Raw genomic sequence first — 24,936 nt, 5'->3', positions numbered from 1 at the left:
AAGTTTTCACTTCATGACAAATGGATTTTTTCACATAGGAAAAATTTAAATTTTACTGATTGTGATCCTTGGTTTAACATACTATAGAAACAAAATAACTTTTTAGGTTATCATTATCATATATTGAAAATGTATTTTTCAGCCAGGCGCGGTGGCTTATGCCTATAATCCCAGCACTTTGGGAGGCCGAGGCAGGCGGATTACTTGAAGTCAGGAGTTCGAGACCAGCCTGGCCAATATGGTGAAACCCCATCTCTACTAAACATACAAAAATTAGCCGGCATGGTGGTGCATGCCTGTAATCCCAGCTGCTTGGGAGGCTTCAAGCACGGAGATCACTTCAACCTGGGAGGCAGAGGTTGCAGTGAGCCGAAATCGCAGCTCTGTACTCCAGCCTGGACAACAGAGTGGAGACTCCATCTCAAAAAAATAAAAAAGAAAATGTATTTTTCTTTCCTCTTGCTTCACGCTATTTTCAAATTATTGCAAATTTAATTTGTTACTACTGCCTATTTATCCATCTGGCATCTTATTTCACTCATTCTCACTGTGTTGAAATGAATGGTCATATTAAGCTATGCACTCAGGATTACACATGTGAATGTCTGACTTGCATTAGTAAAACTAATGATTCTAATTCCATATTGCTTTGATTATAAACTAAACAAAAACTCTGACATTATTACATTAGGAAAGCTGTTTTGCTAGAAACAAGAGCAATATTATATGAGAATTGAATTAATAAGTACAAATGTTTTAATGGCCATTACAACAACACAAAGAAAAACAAATGTAAATATTTTAATAATACAAACTATAATTAATGCTGTGTATTTTAACTCTTTATGTCTGATAGAGTAACAAACTCTTGAGTATGTTGGCCTATGTGCAAAGACCCATTGATCTGGTTTTTCCCCACGTATTTGAAAAATGATGCATTTTGCCAAAGTATAAAATTATAAGATATAGAACTAAATTCTGGTTACCCAAAGGCTAGAGATTTGATATGCTATGAATAATCATGTTGCTGTTCACTATTATAAGGATTTATATCTTGCAAAGTATCTTATCAATTACCTCATTTCTTCTTTACAAGTTTCTAGGTGTGCAGGAATGCTCATCCTATCATCTTTTTCTAAGGAGTGAAACAAGCTCCTTAGGCCCTGAACTAATACAAATCACAAGCTACAATGAAAGGAATGTGACTAGAACCCACCTGCATGACTCTTTTCATTAGATCATACTCACTCTTTGATTAAAAAGAATGCACAACTAAATATATTTGTTGAAAACAATTTTTATTGAAGAACATACAAAGAATATTACCCATTCCTGCCAGGTACAACAACATATTTAGCCTGTGTTTAATGTATATATCATGTGATTAGAACATGGGAACAACAGTAAGACTGAAAAGGAACTCTGTGATGCTTACCTGCTGAGAACAAAAGGAATGAGAATCACTGCTCAACGATAACATCAAAACTTTATAGACTCACCCATCTTTTCATTACAGTGGCCTAATTTCCAACTTTATACTAAGTGTCAAGCCTCTGTCTCAGTCCTAATAATTCCTCTTAAGTCCATATCTATATATACAGGTTCAAATCAAATTTCTTTCTGTGTATGTCACAGGAACCCAGTCTCAACATTTCCATACCTCAGATCATGTTTGTACTTTCTCTTTCAGAGCCTGAGTGAGTTCTGTGGAGCCCGTACTACCTGTGATTCAAGCCAGCAACCTTGGAATCTCCCTGAACAATTTCTATGATGTCCAATCACATTTGCAATTACTCCCCACACTCGGTAGGTTCTGCCCCCACATCATTTCTTTTCTCTATCCTCTCTTTCCCAGCTTTATAATATGACTTAGTTCAAGCCCTAATCACTGGATTATTCAAAGTCCCTTAACAGGTTAATTCCTACTGTGATCAACACTTTAAAGGAAGGCAATAGGGCCGGGCGCGGTGGCTCACAGCTGTAATCCCAGCACTTTGGGAGGCTGAGGCGAGTGGATCACAAGGTCGGGAGTTTGAGACCAGCCTGGCTAACACAGTGAAACCCAGACTCTACTAAAAATACAAAAAATTAGCCGGGCGTGGTGGTGGGCACCTGTAGTCCCAGCTACTAGGGAGGCTGAGGCAGGAGAATGGTGTGAACCCGAGAGACGGAGCTTGCAGTGAGCCAAGATTATGCCGCTGCACTCCAGCCTGGGTGACGGAGCAAGACTCCATCTCAAAAAAAATAAAAAAATAAATAAAATAGAAAGGCAATGGCTATACCAAATTGCTGAAGCCTTTGCTAAAAGCACAGACAGAAAACAACAATATGGTAATGTTTGTGTTAAAGAAATGTTGTTGATTCTAGGACACAGGTCAGATGGCAGATAATCAAACTTAATGTTGATCCCAGGGGTGGCTGTATCATCACTAAGGCCAAATCACAACGTTGGTCTCATGGGAACACAGATCTTGGGTTTGGAAAGAGCACAGGCTTGGGCATGGGAATGGACTCAGGGTAATTTTAAGATGACTAGAGGTTCCTCAAACCCTAAAAGTACCACTGAACCTTGTTTAAAGCTAAAATGGCTCCTAAATGATAGAGAAGTTTCTCAGTTATCTCTGCAAACTGAAGATCCTATCAGCCTGTTCAGGGTCTCACAGGCTTCTGGATTTGTACATGATGTCCCTACAGTGGCAATGGGGACTGATGAGAGCCACCATTCCCATTGGAGGAGGGCAAGCTGCCACTGAGTGTCAGCTGCTGGAGTAAATATCCAATCACATGTGTACCTGTATCCTCTGGATATTGGCTTCCCCTCATACAACTTGTTGTTCCTTTGTTTTCCATTCCTGACTATATTTGAATCTTTCTTGGATTTCCAGGAAACATCTGACTGCTTTCCTGTGCTACTTCATACCCAAGAGAAGCTCAAGGAGATTCTTTAAGGTCCTTTATGCCCATTATGATAGTACATGAATAGGTAAATGTACCACTGCTCCCTGTACTTCTTGGATAATGCACAAATAGTAAGACAGTCTCACAACCAGCAGCCTAGACAGCCCAAATATGTGAAACCAAAACAGCTTGATCTTCCAGACCTGTTCTGACTCCTGGAGTCTTAAATCTCCAAGCCTCTTGAATGTTTCACCCACAGCCTTCCCTTTGGGATCTGGCATGGGAAAGGAAGGGCAGAGAAGGGCCTGGGGCTTTTCCTCAGGGATCCACCACAGTCTAGGCCAGTGGGTGGCAAACTTTTTCTGCAAAGGATCAGCTGGGAGATAGTTTCAACTTTGTAGTCTCGTCGCAGCTACTCTACTCGACTCTGCCACTGGAGTGTGAATGCAGTCATGAATAAAAGAATGAAAGTTTTCCAGTGAAACTTTAGTCACAAAAACAGTCTGCAGGCTGTGTCTGGCCCATGGGCTTTGGTTTGCTGGCCTGCGGGCTCCTAGAAGGCTCTGACTTTATCCCTCTGTGAGGGAAAGCAGGTTTTGGGGTATTCTCCCAAATCTTTATACCTTATGTCTGTGTCTCTTTTTAAATTAAAAGTAAAATTTAGGCCAGATGCCATGACTCACACCTGTAATCCCAACATTTTGGGAGGCTGAGGAGGGAGGACCACTTGGTTCCAGGAGTTCACAACCAGACTGGACAACATAGCAAGACCTAGTCTCTACAAAAGAAAAAAAAAATGAAAATTTAGCATAGCATGGCGGTGCTCACCTGTAGTCCCAACTACTAGGGAGGCTGAGGTGGGAGGATTGCTGAAGCCCAGGAAGTCGAGGCTGCAGTGAGTCATTGTTACACCAGTGTACTCCAGACAGGGGGACAGGGTGAGATCCCGTCTCACAAAAAATTAAAAATAAAATAAAATAACTAAAAATGTGCATCTTGTTTCTCTCTGTATTGTCATAACAATCTTCTCTGAGGCTACACATATGTTGCCAACTAAAGGGACCAGGGCAAAGACCGCAGGAAAATCCATAGAACAATGTATCAAAAATTTCCTTAATGCTCTATTTTCATCTTAACATTCTTTCTTTCTCAATATTACTTTTCTTGAAAATTTCTTTATGTGATAAACTCTGCTTTGCATTTAGGACTGTGTATTTTTGGCTGCTCTCCAAGCCCTTGAGGAAAACACTTGGAGTCAATCTCATCCTTTTGATGCAGTGCTGAGTAATGAAGTATTTCCCTGTCTAAATAAGAGCCAAACTGTATAATTAAATCCTTTCCAGATTGTTTTAAATATCTTGATATGGAATAATCGTGACAACTTTATGTAGTTTTTCTCACTGTTGTTTTAGAACATTTTTTATAACATGTCTCATTCACCCTAAAAATAGCCTTATATTAAGTTCAAACATTTTTGCTCTCATGTTATTTTTAAAAATTAAAATGTTCTTGAACCCAGGAGTTCAGGGCTGCAGTGAGCTATGATCATGCCATTGCACTCCAGCCTGAGTGACAGAGCAAGACCTTGTAACAAAAATAAAATGAAATATTTGTTTCATCATCAGTTACTCAGTCTGTGAAACAAATAAAAGACCAGGTTTACTTAGATTATATGCTAATGATTTTAGGAATAATTACAGACGATATACACATAATATATACCAATTATACTTTATCAAACATCAGTGATTCCTCAAATTATGCCTAACTCATGAAATATTAAATATTCATTTGCTATCTGAATATTTTGAATAGTTTAACCAATTATTCAAAACATATTGAAGATGATTTATCTCACTGTGGTTTTTTTTTGTTTTGTTTTGTTTTTGAGACGGAGTCTCGCTCTGTCGCCCAGGCTGGAGTGCAGTGGCGCCATCTCGGCTCACTGCCAGCTCCGCCTCCCGGGTTCACGCCATTCTCCTGCCTCAGCCTCCCGAGTAGCTGGCACTACAGGCGCCCGCCACCACGCCTGGCTAATTTTTTTTGTATTTTTAGTAGAGACGGGGTTTCACTGTGCTAACCAGGATCTCCTGACCTCATGATCCGCCCGCCTCTGCCTCCCAAAGTGCTGGGATTACAGGCGTGAGCCACCGCGCCAGGCCAGCTTTTCTCTCTGGTTTTCTATGTACATATCCCTGTGGTTTTAAACCAAGAACAATAAAGGGAGTTAATAGCTTTTTGATTGTTCCCCAAAACACTTACTCATTTTCTTCTGAAGACCTACTTAAAATATAAAATATGTATATCTCCAACTACACTTTGAGCTTTTTGATATCAGATCATTGCTTTTACTTACTCTTGATTTTTTCAATAACTAGAAGAACTCATGTAACATAGAGGATAGTAAAAAAAAAATGAATAAATAAATAAATAATATTGCATCTTAGGTAATTTTCAAAGTAGGTGGGATATATCAAATTAAAATTTTGGTAGTTTTGCAGTTAAGACAAGTTCTAGGTTGCCTTTTGTTTTTGATTTTGTTTTTACATAAAGTATATCAATAGTAATTTCCAATTTCAGTTTATTTAAAGAGAAGTGACAAGGGCCTTGTGAAACAATCTAAATACATCTTTTAGTTTTTTACATTTAACAACAAAATTACCTACCTAATTTAGTTAAGTTTTTCTAGGCCAGTCAGGTTAGTTTTCATAGAATTATGTTTTACACTTACATTGTACTACCACATATAATAATCAAAATTAAAATAATAAGTATAACTGGTAGAAAGTGGTAGGAGAATACAATGGCTAGTAAGAGACTGATAGTTCATCTTTTGCAAGCAAAGATGTACAAAGTACTAGAAATAAACTTGCGAGTCTTGATAATTCTGCATATGAAAATGGAAAACCCCAGTTTACTCAAAATATCTGTTTAAAGGAGACTGGCTAAGCCAAATTTTACTATTCGTAAGACTGGGAGTTTACAACAGGCCTCGTAATTAAATCATGCTAAATGACGATTTGGTTTAATAAGAACTGATATGGTCTACGTATATTTGAAATTGGACATTTTTAAAACGTTCAAGATATGATATTTTAAAATATACTCAAAATCTTGTCAGTCAAGAAAATTGTATTTATAGACATGCAAATATTCTGAAAAATAATTCAATTGTAATTCAAGACTAACTTATTAATTCCCATTCTAGAGATTTTAGAAGATGGAAAAAAGAAAAATACATTGCACTCTGAAACATTCTACATAAAAATGGAATGTGTGGTCATTAGATTAACTCAGACTTTGGACCTCGGGGCATAAAATCCATTTCCTCTTACACCAGTCTCTGAAGCTTAAAGGATTCGTTATTTCCAGTTGCAAATGCCATCAGAAAAGGATTGTTTTTCTTTCTAATACCACCAAGAATGTAGTTTACCATTGTGAATAAACTGTCTTAAGCTTTCCCCGAATAAAATAAATACAAATGCTCCTCAACTTACAATGATGTTATGTTCCAGTAAAACCACCACAAGTTGAAAATACCATCGGTCAAAATACATTTAATACACTCAACCCACCAAACATCACAGCTTATCTCAGCCCGACCTCAGACGCGCTCAGAACACTTACATTAGCTTACAGTTGGGCAAAATCATCCACCACAAAACCTATTTTATAACAATGTGTTGACTATGTCATGTAATTTATTGAATACTCTACTGAAAGTGAAAAACTGAAAGGTTGTATGGGTATTTGAAGTATGAGTTCTACTGAATGTGTATCACTTTCATATTATCATAAAGTTGAAAAATTGTAAGTCAAATCATTATAAATCAGGGACTGTCTGTACTGACATTTTAGATTAGTTTTGCTGTTTTACTATCTGTAGTAGTATGTTCCCTTCCAAATCTCAATAATCATTCCTAGAATACCTTCTGCTTACAGGATTATAATTGTTCCCCAAGGGAAAATCACTAGCTGTTAAGAAACCATGAGAATTTTTTAGATTATTATTTTAAATCATTTTCTCAGATGCCTTATTTTCTCCTCTCAGTATTAACCTGAAATAAAAAGAAATGCCACAATGTTAAATCCCTTCTTCTGCCTGGATTTTAATTTTATTTTATTTACTTGGCAGATTCATTTTATAAAGCTGCATTCAAACAAAATAATTTGTAAGTAACCAAGTTTGATTAAAATCTGTATTGTGATTATGCTGAAACAGCCAAACCAATATGTATTATAAGACCTTAACTGTTATTAGTCTGTTGTAGAATGTTTTAAATCTCTTCAGATGTCACTTCATTGTTAATCTGCCCCATGTGGGAAATTGTGGTAATGGTTTCTTTCTAGCTCATTGATTGCTTTTGGTCAATTGATGTAAGTGTTTCAGTTTTCTTAATTGGCTTACCTTGTTTTGAACACTTGTTAGTAACATATTAAAAGTATCAAAATGTATTGGCCTTGTTACCACAATTCAGGAAATGCTATTTTATATCTTCACTTTAACATATAATACACAAAATGTTTTTCTCCAATCAAGAGTTTTATTGTACTTACGTATCATCCTAATTTTTAAAAATTATGTTGATTGAGATCAGAATTTGAATAACGTTGGAAATGACTGAGCAGTCAGTGCATTGCATTTATTGCAAAATATAAAATAGTTGGTGACATAGTGAGAATTCAAACAATATCCCATTTCATTTTCATAATACCATCTCTCTTAAAAATGTATTTTTTTCCTATATTGTTTTGAGCTTTCTTCAACTCAGGAGTTGCTTTATAACTAAATATATTTAAAATATTATATCTTTTAATAAAGTGCAAAATATCTTCAAGCTAGGTTGTGAATTCTCAAATAGAAAGTCCTAACACCTTCCTATTGAAGTGCATTTAAGTATGTTAATGTTTGTGAAATACTGATCAGTCTCTTGTGTTCTTTTTCCCTGTCTGGGCCTGGGTTTCAAAATTGCCAGTGAACCACATTCAGGGACAAACTTTGTTAAACTCAGTGTCATGAAATAAACCACTCATGCATGTATCAGCACAACTACAGATACTCCCAATAACTGAAAATTTGAATAAGTGAAGCTGAGTAACTTGCAAGAATTGAGAAGAGAAACAGAAAAATCCTCTGTTAAAGGATTTATGCAATGCTATTAAATGTTTGCATTATAGTAATTCAGTAGGAAAGCAGAGGGATAAGAGCACAGAAAATATATTTCATAAAATAATAGCTGAAAATTTCACAAGTCTTGGGAAAGATGTGAACATCCAGATTCAGGAAGCTGAAAGAACTTCGATTAGATTCAACCCAAAAAGAAACTCTTCAAGGCACATTTTAATCAAACTGTCAAAGACAAAGAGAACTCTAAAAGCTACAAGGGAAAAAAGTCAAGTCACAGAAAATGGAATCCCCCATCAAATGATTAGGAGATTTCTTAGCAGAAACCTGGCAAGCCTGAAGAGAATGGGATGATATACTCACTGTGCTCAAAGAACTCCCCCAAAACAAAAAACTACCACCAATACTAGATCCAGCAAAGTTATCCTTTAGAAATGAAGGGGAAATAAAGAACTACCTGGACAAGCAGAATCTGAGGGAATTCATCACCACTAGACCGGTCATACAAAAAGTACTTAAGAGAATGCTGCAACTGAAAGTATAAATAAATAAATAAATACTAAAATAAAAACATGTGCAAGTATAAAACTCATTAGTAGAGCTGAATTTATAAATCAAAGTTGGAATACTCCAGTGATGTTTGGTGCTACGTAAATCTTAAATTTCTGCAGTATGAAGGTTGAAAGTCGAAATGGTCAAAAATAACAACAGCTAATATTAGCAGCTAATAAAAACAAAATAGATAAAGATGTAAATTAAGGCAACAAAAATATAAATTATGGGGGTAGAGAAAAAGTCTAGAATATTCTTATGTGAGTAATGTTATTATCAGTTTAAAAAACAAGTCTATTGCAGATCCAGTATTCTTTATGTTAGCCTCATGGTAACCACAAAGAAACAAATTACTGCAGACATACAAACAAAAAAGAAAAGTGAAACAAAACTTAGCATCACAGAAAACCACTAGTTCATAGATGCAAACAAGAAGAGTGGAAGAAAGGGACAAAGATCTACAAAACACACACACCAATTGGGTAGGCGCAAATCCAAAACAACAACATGAAATGGTGGCAGTAATGTGGAGATACAGAAACTCATCCCTTGCTTGAGTGAAGGTGCAGTGTTACAGCCACCCTGAAAGAGTGAAGCAGTTTCTTATAATGCTGAAGAGAGTCTTACCATACTATCTAGCAATTGTACTTTTGGATATATACCCAATTGATTGAAATCTTTGTTCACACAAAAACTTGCAGGTGAAATGTTTTAGCAGCTTTATTCTTAATCACCAAAGACTGAAAGCAATCAACATATTCTTTTAGGTAAATGGATTTTTTAAAAACCTGGTACGTTCATACAATGAAATATTATTTCAGCAATGAAAAGAAATTAGCCATTAAGTCATAAAAAGACACGGAGGAAGCTTAAGTGCTCATTGCTCAGTTAAATAAATCAATCTGAAAAGTTTACATAATGTATGATTCCAAATGTGTCTCATTCTAGAAAAGACAAAACTATAGACACTATAGAAAGATGGTTTCTAAGAGGGAGGGGATGAAGGATGACTATGTGAAGCAGAGGGAATTTTCAGAGCAGGATAACTATTCTCTATGATACTGTAATTGTAGATATATGATATTATGCATTGTCAAAACTTATAGACCTTCACAGCACAAAGAATGAACCATCATGTATTCAATTAAAGAAAACCATTTAGGAGGTCAGAGGCTATCAGGAAGGAATGTAGAGTATAACAAGATGATCAAACTATATTACAAATTTATGAAACGGTATCCCCAAAGAAGGTGGAGGGAAATATGCTGACCTAAGTCATTTTAGAAATGTATGTATAAAAATGGAGAAGGAACTGTTCCTAAGCACTGTATTCTCATTTCAAAAGTAATATCCACCAGGGATCTGGGTTAATAATTCTGAAACTGCTATACGTGTGTCTAAAATTAAGCAATTAATCAAATAGGCAGTGAGTGGTGGGAGCTGTTGGAGTGAGAATTTACTGATAAGCAATATGAGGAGGCTAGAATGATCCAGGTGGTAAGGTATTATGGTTGGAAACATTGCTATGAACTAAAGTTAGGCCTAACATAGCTTCAGATGGTTAAATAGAAAAACTTATAAATATGTGTATATGTCTGGGTTATTATAATCACGTTCCCTTATTATGTCAGTTAAGAGGGCCTAGAAACTATAAATTCCTAACAAGTACACCCAGCAGATCTTAGTTTCCTTCACTTTTTTAATATAAGGAACCAGAGCTCATGAAATAAATGACCAATTCTAGAGCATGGGTGGGAAATATAAAAGATGAGCCTGGAGCACCTTGTAGTGCCAGAAAGTAACAAACTGAAACAAACAAACAAACAATAAAACTCCAAACTCCCACAAAACTGAAACAATTTGAGAAACACACACAAAAAAACCCCACAATACTGTTATCTGTACCCAACGCATAAAATAACTATCCATGAGCTATAGTGAAATAAATAAATAAATAGTAAATTAATGCCAGGAGAAAAGATGAGCTTCTCTTAGAATTAATTCATGTATACATTCCATCTTCAAGGAAACTTGTAAAGAGCAACTAAAAAGGGCAACTGGACAATAGTGTTTGTCAGGTTTCTCCCTGAAATCCATAACCCCAGCCTAATTGTGTGAAAAAAAACATTAAACAAACTCCATTTGTCAAATATTCTGAAGACACTGACCAGTCCTCCAGAAAACTGCCAAGGGCATTGAAAACAAGGACAATCTGAGAAACTGTCATAGCCAAGAGGAGCTTAAGGAGACACAACGACCATAGGTATATGGGAAACCAGATGAGATAATGGAACAGCAAGAGAACATTAGATAAAAACCAAGGACATGTACCTATGCTATAGGCTTTTGTTAGAAACTAACGCATTGCTTTTGAGTAAACAGATATTACCAACATACCACGTGAATGTGAGCTGTTAATAATAGAAAAATTGAATGTGGGATATATGAGAACTCTGTGTTATATCTTAAGTTTTCAGTAAATCAAAAATATTTTAAAAATAAAACAGGCTTTAAAAATAAAGTCTATTTAAACAAAAATAAAAAATAAAATACAACGGCACCCCTTAAATCAGAATAGAACATGATGAAATAATACATTTTAAGCTTAATTATTGGCACCATTCTAAGAAGTTAGGTAACAGCAGTGAATAAAATGAGCACAATTCCACCTCTCAATGCCTTACATTTTTAGGGGGGCAATTGAAAATAAACAAAACATTTAAAATATATAGGACATTTAAAGGTAATACTTTTTAAATAAAGTAAAATAAAGGACAAAAGAGGATAAGTTGTTCTAGGGAATGGGGTTAGGGTTGAATTTTTGAATAGGCAACTAAAACAACTTTATTCTTTAGACATCATGACCATTAGTTGCACCTAGTGAGCTTGGGCATACAGAAATATTTATCAGTAATGTCTAGGACAAAATTGAGAAGCATTCTAGAAATGGAGGTAAATAAGAAAGCTAAAAGGATGAGAGCATGGTAGAAGTTGATGTCACAGCATGTCCAGGGCAACACAAATAGGTATTGGTAATTCAGAAACAGAACAAGTTGGAGAGGGGAGTTAAGAGTTAAACTGTTAGGGAAAACATTTCATTTTCTAACTATACACTTTGAATATGAAACTTGAAGGGGCTAAAATAAACTCAATGATAAATTTATTAAAACTTATATAAGCTTCAATAAAATTGATAACATCTCTGAACTTACACCATAAAAAGAAAGTTTCAAGCCTCAAAAACAGAATACAAAGGTTAAATTCATCTCAAAAAAAAACACAAAAATCTGAACAATCTCAGATTTCTTGACCTCAAAATATAAAGATTCTAAAAATGAAAAGTTTCTGTTTCAAGAATAATGAATCTAGCTAAAGTCAAATTATTGAAAATAATTTTCACATAGAAAATATTTAAGCTGAGTAACCAAGTAAAAGATCATTACTCAAATTCAGATCAATAAATGATAAATCAAATGTAATAAATAAAGAATCAGATGTTAAAGATAGAAAAATATTGATAGTAAGAATTGAAGTTAAGTAAACATCAGATAAGTGTACAGTGGAAAGGTGACAATGAATTCAATAACTACAACTTTTGTAAGAATATACATAGGTAAAAAATATAATAAAGTCATAATGTTTATTATTAAATTCCACAGTAGTAGAAACTAAAAATACTGAATTGAAAACAGAAAGATCTCTGTATAATTTAGAGGGTTCTAGTTTCATTTATTCACCTTCAAAGTTTATATTACAGAATAATAAACCTATACACTGATGACTAACTTAAATAGAAATTAACCAAGCCACTCCTTCTATAACAGCATCAAAAAGAATAAGATAATAAAGAATAAATTTAATCAAGGAAGCAAAAGATCCATATACTGAAAATGATGAAACACTGATGAAATTAACTGAAGACAAATAATGGAAAGACATCTCACATTTAATCACATGGATTAAAATAACCACTATTGTTAAAATGTCCATACTACTCAAAGCAATCTACAGATTCAATGCTATCTCTATCCAATTACAATGGCATTTTTTGCATAAATATAATAGAAAAAAAACTTAAGATTTTTATAGAACCACCAAAGTCCCTGAATAACCAAAGCAATGCTGAGAAAGACCAAAGCTGGAGCATCACATATTCTGATTATAAATTACATCACAAAGCTGTAGTAATCAAAACAATGTGTTACTGCCATAAAAACTGACACATAGACACATATAATAAAATAGAGCCCAGAAATCAACTTACACATTTAGCATCAATTGATCTCCGATGAATGCACCAAGAGTGTATAATTGGGAAAGACAGTCTCGTCAATAAATGGTGGCGTGAAAACTGGAATACATGTGCAAACTAATGAAATTGGAGCCTTTCATCATATGCAAAAATCCTGAAAATTGTTAAGAACTTGAGAAGATAAGACGTGAAACTGTAAAAATTCTAGAATAAAATATAGAAGGAAAGCTCCTTGATACTGGTCTTGGCAATAAATTTTTGTATACGACACTAAAAGCACAGGCAACAAAAACAAAAATAAACAAGTGGAACTGTGTCAATCTAAAAAAGTTTCCACATAGCAAAGGAAGCAATCAACAAATTGAAAACATAACACTGTGGAATAGGAGGAACTATCTGATATTTATAAACTATATATCTGATGGAAGCTAGCTTCCAAAATATATAAGAAACTCCTGCAACTTAATAGCAAAACAAACAACAACAACAAAAAACTAAAAATTGAGCAAAGGACCTGAATAGTCATGTTTCCAAAGAAGATGTACAGATAACCAACAAATATATGAAAAGATGATGCTATGCAAATGAAAACCATAATGAGGTATAACTTCAAACCTGTAAGGATGGCTATTACAAAAAAGCCAAACTATAACACGCGTTGAATGATCTGGCTGTCTGTATATATATCCAGAGGAAATAAAATCAGTATGTCAAAGAAATAGCTGCAGTCGTGTATGTTACAGGGTTATTCACATGAACCAAGATATAGAATCAACCTGTGTCTGTTAACAGACAAATGGATAAAGTAAATGTGACACACAGACACACACACACACACAACTACATATACATATATTGTATATATGAGTGTGTGTGTATATATACAAAAAAGGAAACATTTAGGATTAAAATGAAAAATTATGTCCTTTGCGACAACATGGGTAAGTCTGAAAGATTTACTTTAAATGAAGTAAATGAGAAACAGAAAGACAAATACTGTAGGATTCCACTTATATTTAGAGTATTGAAAAGTCAAACTGAGAAACAGAATAGAATGGTGATTGCCAGGAACTGGGGGTGGGGACGGGGATGGGGCGATGTTGGTCAAAGGGCATAAACTTGCAGTTATAAGATGAAAAAGTTCTAAAGACTTAATGTACAGCATGGTGACACAGCTTATTTTCACTCAACCCTTAAATTATCCATTTTCTCATGTTCTAAATTTTTGTTCATTAAGCCCGTAATAATATTTTTTTCTTTCTCTCTCATTTTTAAAGAGAAGTGGTGGCAGGAATTCTTTTTTTTTTTTTTTTTTTTATTATACTTTAAGTTTTAGGGTACATGTGCACAATGTGCAGGTTTGTTACATATGTATACATGTGCCATGTTAGTGTGCTGCACCCATTAACTTGTCATTTAGCATTAGGTATATCTCCTAGCGCTATCCCTCCCCCCTCCCCCCACCCCACAGTAGCAAAGACTTGGAACCAACCCAAATGTCCAAAAACGATAGACTGGATTAAGAAAATGTGGCACATATACACCATGGAATACTATGCAGCCATAAAAAATGATGAGTTCATGTCCTTTGTAGGGACATGGATGAAACTGGAAACCATCATTCTCAGCAAAGTATTGCAAGGACAAAAAACCAAACACTGCATGTTCTCACTCATAGGTGGGAATTGAACAATGAGAACACATGGACACAGGAAGGGGAACATCACAGGAATTCTTATTATAAATTATATAATTGGCCTATTTGGTCTCCTGGGGCTGGTGTTATAAGGACAAAAACAAACGGAGAGGCCCCTTGTAAGTAGCACTCCCATGATGGGAGTTTGTCTCTTGAAAAATGGCAAGTCTACCTCTAGGTAGACCCTTCTCCTGTTCCTACGAATTAACAAAGTTGCCCATAAAACAGTACCTCCAGCCCTAATACCTCTCCTAAGTCCAATTCAGCTTCATATTTAAATATCTACCATGCTGGTCACATTGGCTCAGGCTGCAATCTCAGCCACTCTGGAGACTGAGGTGGGAGAATTGCTCAAACCCAGAAATTAGAGACCACCACCCTGGGAAACATAAGGAAACCCCATATCTAAAATACAGTAATTACATAAATAGAAAAGTAAATTTTCTACTAGGCTATTCCACGCCAAACGTGTTCCAACACAAGTTTGTAACTTTCACCAATTTTGTGATATCCCCTTCTTTATTTCTATATTTCCATTTACAGGCACTACTCTTACTGGGGATTCTGGTTCAAAGTGGATGATTATTGATACATTATTTGGCCTTACACAAACACTTCATTATCATTTTTCTTTATTTTCTGATCACAATCATTTTTAGATTTCTCATTGCATTTCTGAAGAATGTAGTTCAAGCAACTCATTCCTGAGAGAATTAGTGGTTAATGTCAACCACCATTAGTGGTTAATGTCATAAACTTTTTAATTCCATTATAACTTTTTAGCCTGGCTTTCCCCTAAATCCCAAGCTTTATATTGTTATGTGACTCTATGAATGTCTTATCAACTAAGAATCATATATTTTTATATAAAAAAAGATGCCTTACAGGGTAGAAAAGATGGAAGAAGAACAGAAAGACAGTGTATTGAAATAATTAAATTGAAGTTTATTATTTGTAGTTATATTAAGTTGAAGTTTATTATTGTTACAATTGTTATGAAAAGCTATATGCATCACAGACACTGAAATTAATGTCGTGTATTCCCATCAGCTTCTCAGAACTCTTTCATCACAAGGTAGAATTTATTTGGCTAAATTAATTTTCTAGACATTTTAAAATCATAACTGAATGTTGTTACTTCTCATATTGATAACTTCAATGTACAATTGGAGTTTACAGATACAAATACAAGTAAGTTGCCCCAAACCATAAAACAAACCTCAAACATTTAACTCTTCAAATATTTATCCTGGTTTCAGTGTTTAATGACATTCTTGCAATGTGTCAGCTACTGCAAGTCAACACTCTGTCACACAGTGTATACAGTTTTAAGACAAATAGCTAAAAATCATTCATGGATAAATAGCAAAACTGGCATAAACAGCTCATTGTTATAGCAAACTTTTAATGAAAGAGAAAAGTAGAATGATGGTTACCAGAAGTCTGGGAAGGGCAGTAGTGAGGGGAGGGGAGGAGGGTTTAATGGGTCCAAAAATATAGTTAGATAGAAGTAATAAGATCTGGGGTTCAGTAACAGAATAGAGTGACTATTCTTAACAATAATTTGCTGCATGTTTCAAAGTAACTAAAAGAGTGGAATTGGAATGTTCCTAATAGAAAGAAATGATAAATGCTTGAGGTGATCAATGTCTCCGTTATCCTGCTTCGATCACTACACATTGTATGTTTGAATCAAAATATCACATGTACCCCATAAATATGTACACCTGTTATGTATTCACACTAATTAAAAAATTTAAAAATTAATAAAAGAAGAACCTCGGAAAAAAAGACAGAAGAGTACAATATTCAATTTTCAAAGCACAACAATTAAACTTCGTAAATGAATTAATTCCGTGGAAAACAAGAAGTTAATATCTCAGTTTTTGAATTCTTCATATTCTATTCTATTTGAATGCATTACATCTTAGGTCAATAACAGGAGGAATTATACTCAAATACCTACAGAATAGAGGAATTTGACAAATACTGGCCTGTAATTTCTAAACTATAGCTTAGAGCAACTCTGAGGAAACTCTGAAGAAAATAAAATATGATCTACATGTGTATTTTGAATTTTTAAAATTTCTTTTTAACTAGTAAAAATCTTCAATTCAATTTAAAATATATAATTCAATATATAAATTATCACTCAAATGTAATTGATGTGATATATTAATAATGAAATATTTTATATTATTTTTTCATATTGTTTTAAAAACCTGTCAGCCTGAGGAACACAGTGAGAACTCATTTCTACAAAAAAATTTTTAAAAATTAGCTAGGCATGGTGGTGCTTACCTGTAATCTAAGCTACTCAGGAGACTGAGGTGAGGGAATCACTTGAGCCCAGGAGTTTAAGGTTACTGTGAGCTATGATCACACCATTGTAGTCTGGAGACAGAGTGAGATTCTGTTGATAATAAAAATTTGAAAATAAAAGTAAAATACTTATTGCACACTTTAATATTTATCATTCACTTAAAATACTTGATCTGTATGTAAATTTTATAAATTCATAATCAAAATTTGTTGATTCACATACCTATTTTGCTGCAAATATAATTAAAAGTTTCCCAATGACTCAAAGTGCCAGTTTTTTCTTTAAATTTAAATTTAAGTAAAATAAAATGAAAATATAAGGTCTTCAGTTGCCCTAGCCACAGTTCAAGTGGTCCATGGTCACTACTATTGGACACCATAAGTTCAGAGTATGCAAACAATGGCTATAAAAAGTTCGTGATACATTCTGATACAAATATTCAAATAATGTCATCTGCAACAAATTTTTATTTTAAAATAATGTGGTAAGTTGTTAAGAAATGACATTAGTCACAGATTTTGACTGTTACTTAATCTGCTTTGATATATTTGATTGTGAATACTTAAAGATTTTTAAATGCTGATATTTAGTTTTCTTTAAAAGCTACTTAGTATTAAACGATTTGCAAAACCTAAATTCCCAACATTGAATTTCCTAATATAGGACTGTATATTCTTAAAATTTTATTCACATTTTAAGAAAATATACTATATACACATTGTTACTATTGGGTAAAAGTTCATTTAAGTAACATTTTATTCGACAGAAATCCTATGAAGCAAAGAATCTTTCTTTATTGAGTTTAAAGAACACAATAAAAATTATAGATTATGTGAACAGCTCAGTTTTGAGACACAGAGGCAATGTATTGGCATTAAAGTAGAAGTTCTATCTTATTGAGGATAACTTTGTATCATAGCTATCTTTTATTCTTAGTTTCATATTATTCTTGGTTTCATATTAAATTTGAAGAATGTAGCTTCAAAGATACATTTGGACCTAGTACTTTGAGAGGCTGAGGTGGTTGGATTGCTTGAGGCCAGGAGTTTGAGACCAGCCTGGGCAGCATAGAAAAACCCCATCTCTACTAAAAACACAAAAATTAGCCAGACATGGCAGCGTGCTCCTGTAATCCCAGCTACTTGGGAGGCTGAGGTGGGAGGATTGATTGAGCATGGGAGGCGGAGGTTGCAGTGAGCTAAGATCACACCACAGCTTCAGCCTGGGAGACTGAATGAGACCCCGTCTCAAAAAAAAAAAAAAAAAAAAAGAAGAAAGAAAGAAAGAAGACAGAAGATGAAAGACAGAAAGAAGACATTTGGAAATTTTGTAAAGAGAAGTGTATACTAAAATATTGTTTCTGGAAATATTAGACTGTTGGGTTAGAGCAAAACTACTTGCTTAAAATTATAAGAAATGCTAGATAAATACTTTAATTTTTAATTGTGTGAATATATGACTAAGCTCATTTAAAAAAGGGTAAATATTTAGGGACCAAAAACAAAGATGAAGCTGAAGTCCTTTAAGTACTCCATATGGTTTGGATTTGTGTCCCCACCCAAACCTTTTCTCCAATTTTAATCCCCAGTGCTGGAGGAGGGGTCTGGTGGGAGGTGATTGGATCACGGGGGCAGACTTCCCACTTGCTGTTCTTAGGATAGTGAATGAGAGCTCAAGTGATCTGATTGTTTAAAAGTGTGGGGCACCTTCCCTGTCACCCTTTTTCTCCCTCTCCAGCCATGTAAGACGTGCCTCCTTCTACTCCACCTTCTGCCATGATTGTAAGTTTCCTTAGGCCTCTCCAGCTATGCTGCTTGTATAGCCTGCAGAACTGTGAGTCAGTTAAACTTCTTTTCTTTATAAATTACCCAGTCTCAGGTAATTCTTATTTATTTATTTATTTTTTATTATACTTTAAGTTCTCGGTAGTTCTTTATAGCAATGTGAGAATGGACTAATACAGTACCGTACTGAAAACTGTGGCTGCTGTGTGGGTCTTTAGCAGGGTTGGTTACAGTCTTGGTGTTTTGCAATTGGTCCACACAATCTTTGAAATTCCCTTCAAAATGTGAGGCCTCCCTTCCCCATGTTTAACTTCTTCTTATCAATCACCATAATCTCAGATCATCTATACTATCTGTTTATTTGAGGCAGAAACTTTGTCCTATTTATCACTGGATCCCATTACAGAGAAATGCATTCTGAAATGAATTAATGTAGCCATGTACTTGTAAACACATATTTTATGCCTATGCATATATAACAAAATATTGATGTTTAATCTTACAGTTAAATACATACCTTTAAATAAACTATATATTTTAATATGTTATATATATTATATATATATAAACTGTCAATTAACCATATTACAGATAATGCTGCATTTTGATACTCCTGGTGTTAATTTAACAAAAGAATGCAAAATACTATTACTATAAAGATTAGAGTTCATTAGGAAAATTAAAAATAAATGTGAATAACATGCAACCTAACTTTGCCTGTGTTTATATATTATTTGGCCTACCAAACCGCATATGATTAAAATAATACAACGATTTAAATAATGCCTTGACATATTTTATCAAGGCAGTTAAGCATCTGAGAAATACTACTGAATAGATTTGACTCGATGCATTTTCTGTAGAATCTATAGGACAAGGCAATAATTATACCTTATAATTTCACTTTTCTTCCAAATTCATACCGTTATTATGCCAAGTCCGTTTATACTTTCTATATAATGAGTTTGCTGTGACAAGCCTCCTCTTGGAACTTAGGCTGTAATGCACTTACTGGCTGCAACATGAAACTTATTTTACTTTCACAGCACTTTTTCCTATTAAAGTGCACATTTGTCTGTGGATCCTGCTGGGTCCCATGATTTATGAATATAATTCTGACAGATGACTGTATTGTGTTTATATTTGAAAGTGAATTAGCCGTTAGAATAATTATAATGTTAGCATAATTGCAACTTAGGTCTATTTAATAAAATTTCACTTTGAAAATAACTGTTTGAGCTTCACCTCAAAGTGTCTATCTCAGCAAGGAATCTTTAGCGAATCGTAGCATACCTTACTTTGTTAATTTGGTGTCACTCTTAGAAGGCTTTCCAAACCTGCCCAATTTTTCATGTTACAAGATTTCACTAAAGGACTTGTCGCTACCCTGCTGGTCACTACAGGCAAGGCAAAGACATGCCCACAGTATCAAATGCGGGACCTCCACGTTGCACATCTCTACGGCATCATTTTGAAAGCATGCCTTTCCCCTTCAGTAAAGAAAGGCACAGAGATACCTGTAGGAATGGCAAGGCGGGAGCTCTGGAGTAGAATCTTTCTAGAACTAGAAAATGATGACATGACGACTGTAACATAAAGACTATATTGCAGATAAAGTCTCCAAAATTAAAAGAAAAAAGTGTTTAGGCAATTCTCCTCTATTTATCATAAGATAATGCTAGGTTAGTGAAAGACAACAGAGAAGTCAGCATATGTTAACAAAGGAAATTGGAAGCAAGCAAAGAACGACACTTTTAAAATAACTCCACATTTTATGAAAAAAGACTGTATTTAAAACAATTTTTTCATTCAGTGATATACTAGAAATTGAATTATTAGTAAAACTCAGTTTTTTCTTTCTTCCTAATACTTAAAAATCCACTTATTCACCTAATTTAGTACCCTTAATATTTTTCCAGTAATATTATTGGAAAGAAAACACTAGATAATATGGCTTCATGAGAGATAATAATTTAAAAAATTCTCATCAAAAGAATTACAAAGCCAGGTAGGCAGTAAATAGCAACAGCTTTAAACTGCTCTGTAGAATATATCCATAAAAACAAAATGGCCCTTTGAATGTAAAAGTTTGTGGTATAAGGGATAATCAATATAATATAAATTAAAATGAATAACTTTAAATAATTTTTCTCTTGAATTTCTGTGCTAACAGAAACAAATATGCATACTTAAATCAGAAGTATAACTAACTAATTAACCCTCAATTCATTTTCTGAATATGTGTATGCCTGATATTTGGAGAAGTTTTTTCCAATATGATAAAGCCGTCATAAAAATCCCTACTTTAAAACAATTTATATAAATTGTTGTGGAAGGAGTGCAATTTTGTTACATATGTGGTGGTCACGTGAGGAGTTTAGGGTATTCCTCACCTGAATAACGTACATTGTATTCAGTAAGTAATTTCTCAGCTTCCACTTCTTCTCACTTGTGCCCTTCCAAGTCTCCGGGGTCCATCATCACACTCTCTACATCCAGGTGTACACCGTTTGTAACACCCTCTTATGAGTGAGAACATGTGATATTTGTATTTCTGTAACTTTCATGGTTACTTTTAATTTTCAGTCTTCTTCTATTGTCTCCTTCTAAGAAGTATATGCTCTGCCACTAGATGGTGATATAAAGTTAAAGCAGCTTTATTGTCCCTGTAAAGACAAAAACTCTAAAAAAGTATATAGCCAACAAAGCTAGTTTTAAATGAAAAACTGCATTAATTTAATTTGCATTCATCTCTCCAAATCTTAACTAATGATTAAGACAAATTCAAATTGTGTATTCATTATGTGTTTATTTGTGACTTAGAATGGATTTCTTATAGAAATTATATTTTGGAACATTAATTAGTTTGCACGTCTATAAAAACTATATCTATAGTATAGTTGAATTATCCATACCTGCATACTGATACTTAAGTGTACATAATACTACAAAAGATGGCTCTTCAACATGAACCCGTTGTAATTACAAAGAGAAATAGATCAAGTTTCAACTAGAACAGCAGAGCTGCCCAACAGCAGAGCTGCCTCATAGACAGATTCTGGTCAAAAACACTTCTTGACAGCCTCTACTCTTTTCTAAGCACAAATGCAGTTCAGGAGCATTGTTACAATATCCTTAGTTCTCTTCTTGCCCCGTAGGGGCAATAAAAATGAGTGGTAGAAAATATATAGCTATATAATTAAAGTGTTTAAATTAAAAATATTCAATTCGTACTAATATTATTTAAGATACCTGCTAGACTATAAACATGTTTTTTAGAAAAGAAAAAAAATTAACATTCTTAACTTATAAATAGTTCCCACAAATAGACAAGGGAAAAGAAAACCAACTAAAGTAAAAACTGAATAAAGTAAATGAAGAGGCAATTTACTAAATCCACAGTTGTCTATTAAACATGTAAAATTATGTTGGTACTCACTAGTCACTAGAAACATGGAAAAACTAAAAATTATCTTGTTTTACCCAACAGATTGATAATATACAATGTTGACAAGATATTGAGAACAAATATTGCAAAAGCTTTTTGGGAGAGCAATTTGATTGTATTTATTAAAATTTGCTTAGCAATTACACATCTGCATCAGAGATCCTACAGAAATATTAACTTCGGTGCACACACAGACACACAAAAGGATATTATGCAGCATTTGCTAATGGTGCAACATAAACAGCAAGCATATTCATCAGTAGAAGGATAGCTCAAATGTGGGTAAGACACTTTGCTGAAATTAAATAGAATAGAGTTGATTAATAAAATAACATCAAATGACAATCTCCAAAATGCATCAAATGAAGAATTACAGTGAGTTTTAGAAACATATCTATGATATTATCATATTTATTTAAAAGAAAAATATGTATCTCAATCGTATTTTTGAATTTACCAATTCTAAGCATAAATGGACTGTAAAAGGTCTGGAGGGATGCACGCTGTTTCCAATAGAAGAAAAAGAAGGAAGTGGGACAATGACACTGAAGGGGGACTTTTATTATTTGCTCTTAAGAACTTTATATGGTGGAAATCTTTATATTGTTGAATTTTTTTCTTCATTTTTAAATGTTTTGTTTCTTTTTGTTTTGTTTTTTTGAGACAGAGTTTCACTCTGTCTCCCAGGCTGGAATGCAGTGGTGCGATCTCATCTCACTGCAAGCTCCGCCTCCCGGGTTCACACCATTCTCCTGCCTCAGCCTCCCGAGTAGCTGGGACTACAGGCGCCCGCCACCACACCCGGCTAATTTTTTGTATTTTTAGTAGAGACGGGGTTTCACCGTGTTAGTCAGGATAGTCTCGATCCCCTGACCTCGTGATCCGCCCGCCTCGGTCTCCCAAAGTGCTGGGATTACAGCCGTGAGCCACCGCACCCGGTCTTAAATGTTTATTGTTTGATTACCAAAAAGATAACTTTAACTTGTTACAGGACGTGACAAACAGATTCACATTCAACAATATGTAATTGCTCAAAAACTGGGAGATAATAGTTGTATTTTCATACATTTATAATTGAACAGTCTATATTTTATAGAACATTAGTAAAATTTCTTAAAGTTTACACAATAACAATTGACAACAATCCTGGTCTGCCCAGTTGACTAAGATGTCATCTTGATGTTTTAAAACTATAATCAGAACCATTTCATGATGATGATATTCTGAAATATAAACAAATTTAAATTGTCTAAGTTATGGTCATTTTAGTACTGAGGTATATTAATTTTTTTAATTTTTTTAAATGTTGACTAGGAATAAGGTTCTATAATGAAGTAAATTGTCCAAAGATTAACATTGCAAGAATCTGATAACAATTTTAGTAATACAGACATCATTGTCATTAGCTTTGAAGCCCTTTGTCTCTTCTGCCCTAGGAGGATTCCCTTACAATCGTGCAGATCATTGAAATGTAATGTCAGAACTTTCTCTGTTTTTGTTCTTTTCATTTATTCAGATAATTCAATTCATTCAAAAATATTATTTTTCTGGGCACCCTGCTAGCTGCTTGTCAGGTAATCAGGACAATGAGGCAAAATTCCTGTTTATAGGGATCATCTTTTTGCCTGTGGTCCACACGTATGCTCACTCTTACATGCTAGAAGCATGAACAACAGTAAAACAGATAACTTTATTGACTTTGTTATAATAAATAACAATAACATAATTTTATGTGAGAATTAGATGATTTTACATAAAATAAACATTTTTATTCCTTAGAAAAAGAAGTGGTGTTCACATTGAGCTAATTATTTATTGTATTTACTTTCTATTTTGTATTTCTAAATATAGTTTTCTTTTGCTTGTTTGTAACTTAAAATAATTTGATTCGTATTAAAATTATTTTTCAGTAGCTTTATTTGTTGAACCAAAATTTTACTGAAAAAATGTCAGTACTTGTAGACATAAGTCATTCATTTTCACAGTGTTGTTACAATGTTATGAACTTGTAATATTATTTTTCATTCTATTATTACCAGTTTTTATTGTTACTTGTTTTCATCGTCAGATTTTTTGACACATGGTGTGTTTAGGAACACTCTCCTACCTGTTTCCTGGGGGCATGTTTACAACTATTCATGAAATAATGGAATGGTTGGCTTACAGGATTGGTTCCTCTTCGGCATGGCTAGATAATGGCAAATTGTTCTCAGGTTGTGTGTGTGATGTAGATTCAGAGCAGTGATATGTAAACAGTTGTGATTGCTGCAAATCCTTTCATGCACTTGATAATTCAGGAACACTAGTAATTGTCAATCTGTGAGCATGAACTATTGTCTCATGTGGTTTTAATTTGCATTTCCCTGATTAATAATGAAGCAGTGCAACTTTTCGTACGTTTATTGACCACTTTTGTTTCCTTTCCTCTAAAATTCAAGTGTTTTGTGTGATTGCGTGTGTGTGTGTGTGTGTGTGTGTGTGGTTAAAGACTCACTGGCATATTTATCTATTCAGAAGAAGAGTAAATATCAGTTTTATGGGATGAAAATATCTTTTGTAAATGTGTGACTTTTATTTCCATTTAATTTATGGTCTACATTAAGGAGCAGAATTTCTTAATATTCTCAAACATTTCCTTCTTTTCTTTTGTGATTTATGCTTCTTGAGCTGCCATGTATTAGAAATGCTTTCCTATCCAAAGGAATAAGGATATTCTTCCATATTATTTTTAAAATATTTTATTATGCTTTTGACATTTACAATTAGATCTTTAATAAAGCTGAAGGTGAATTTGTGATTTAAGATAGAAGTTCTGTTGTTTCTCCATATGGATGGTGTATTAATGTGAACCACTTTAT

Source organism: Pan paniscus, chromosome 17 (genome assembly GCF_029289425.2).
Source record: "Pan paniscus chromosome 17, NHGRI_mPanPan1-v2.0_pri, whole genome shotgun sequence".
Classification (NCBI taxonomy): Eukaryota; Metazoa; Chordata; class Mammalia; order Primates; family Hominidae; genus Pan; species Pan paniscus.
Note: the sequence above shows the minus strand (reverse complement) of the source record.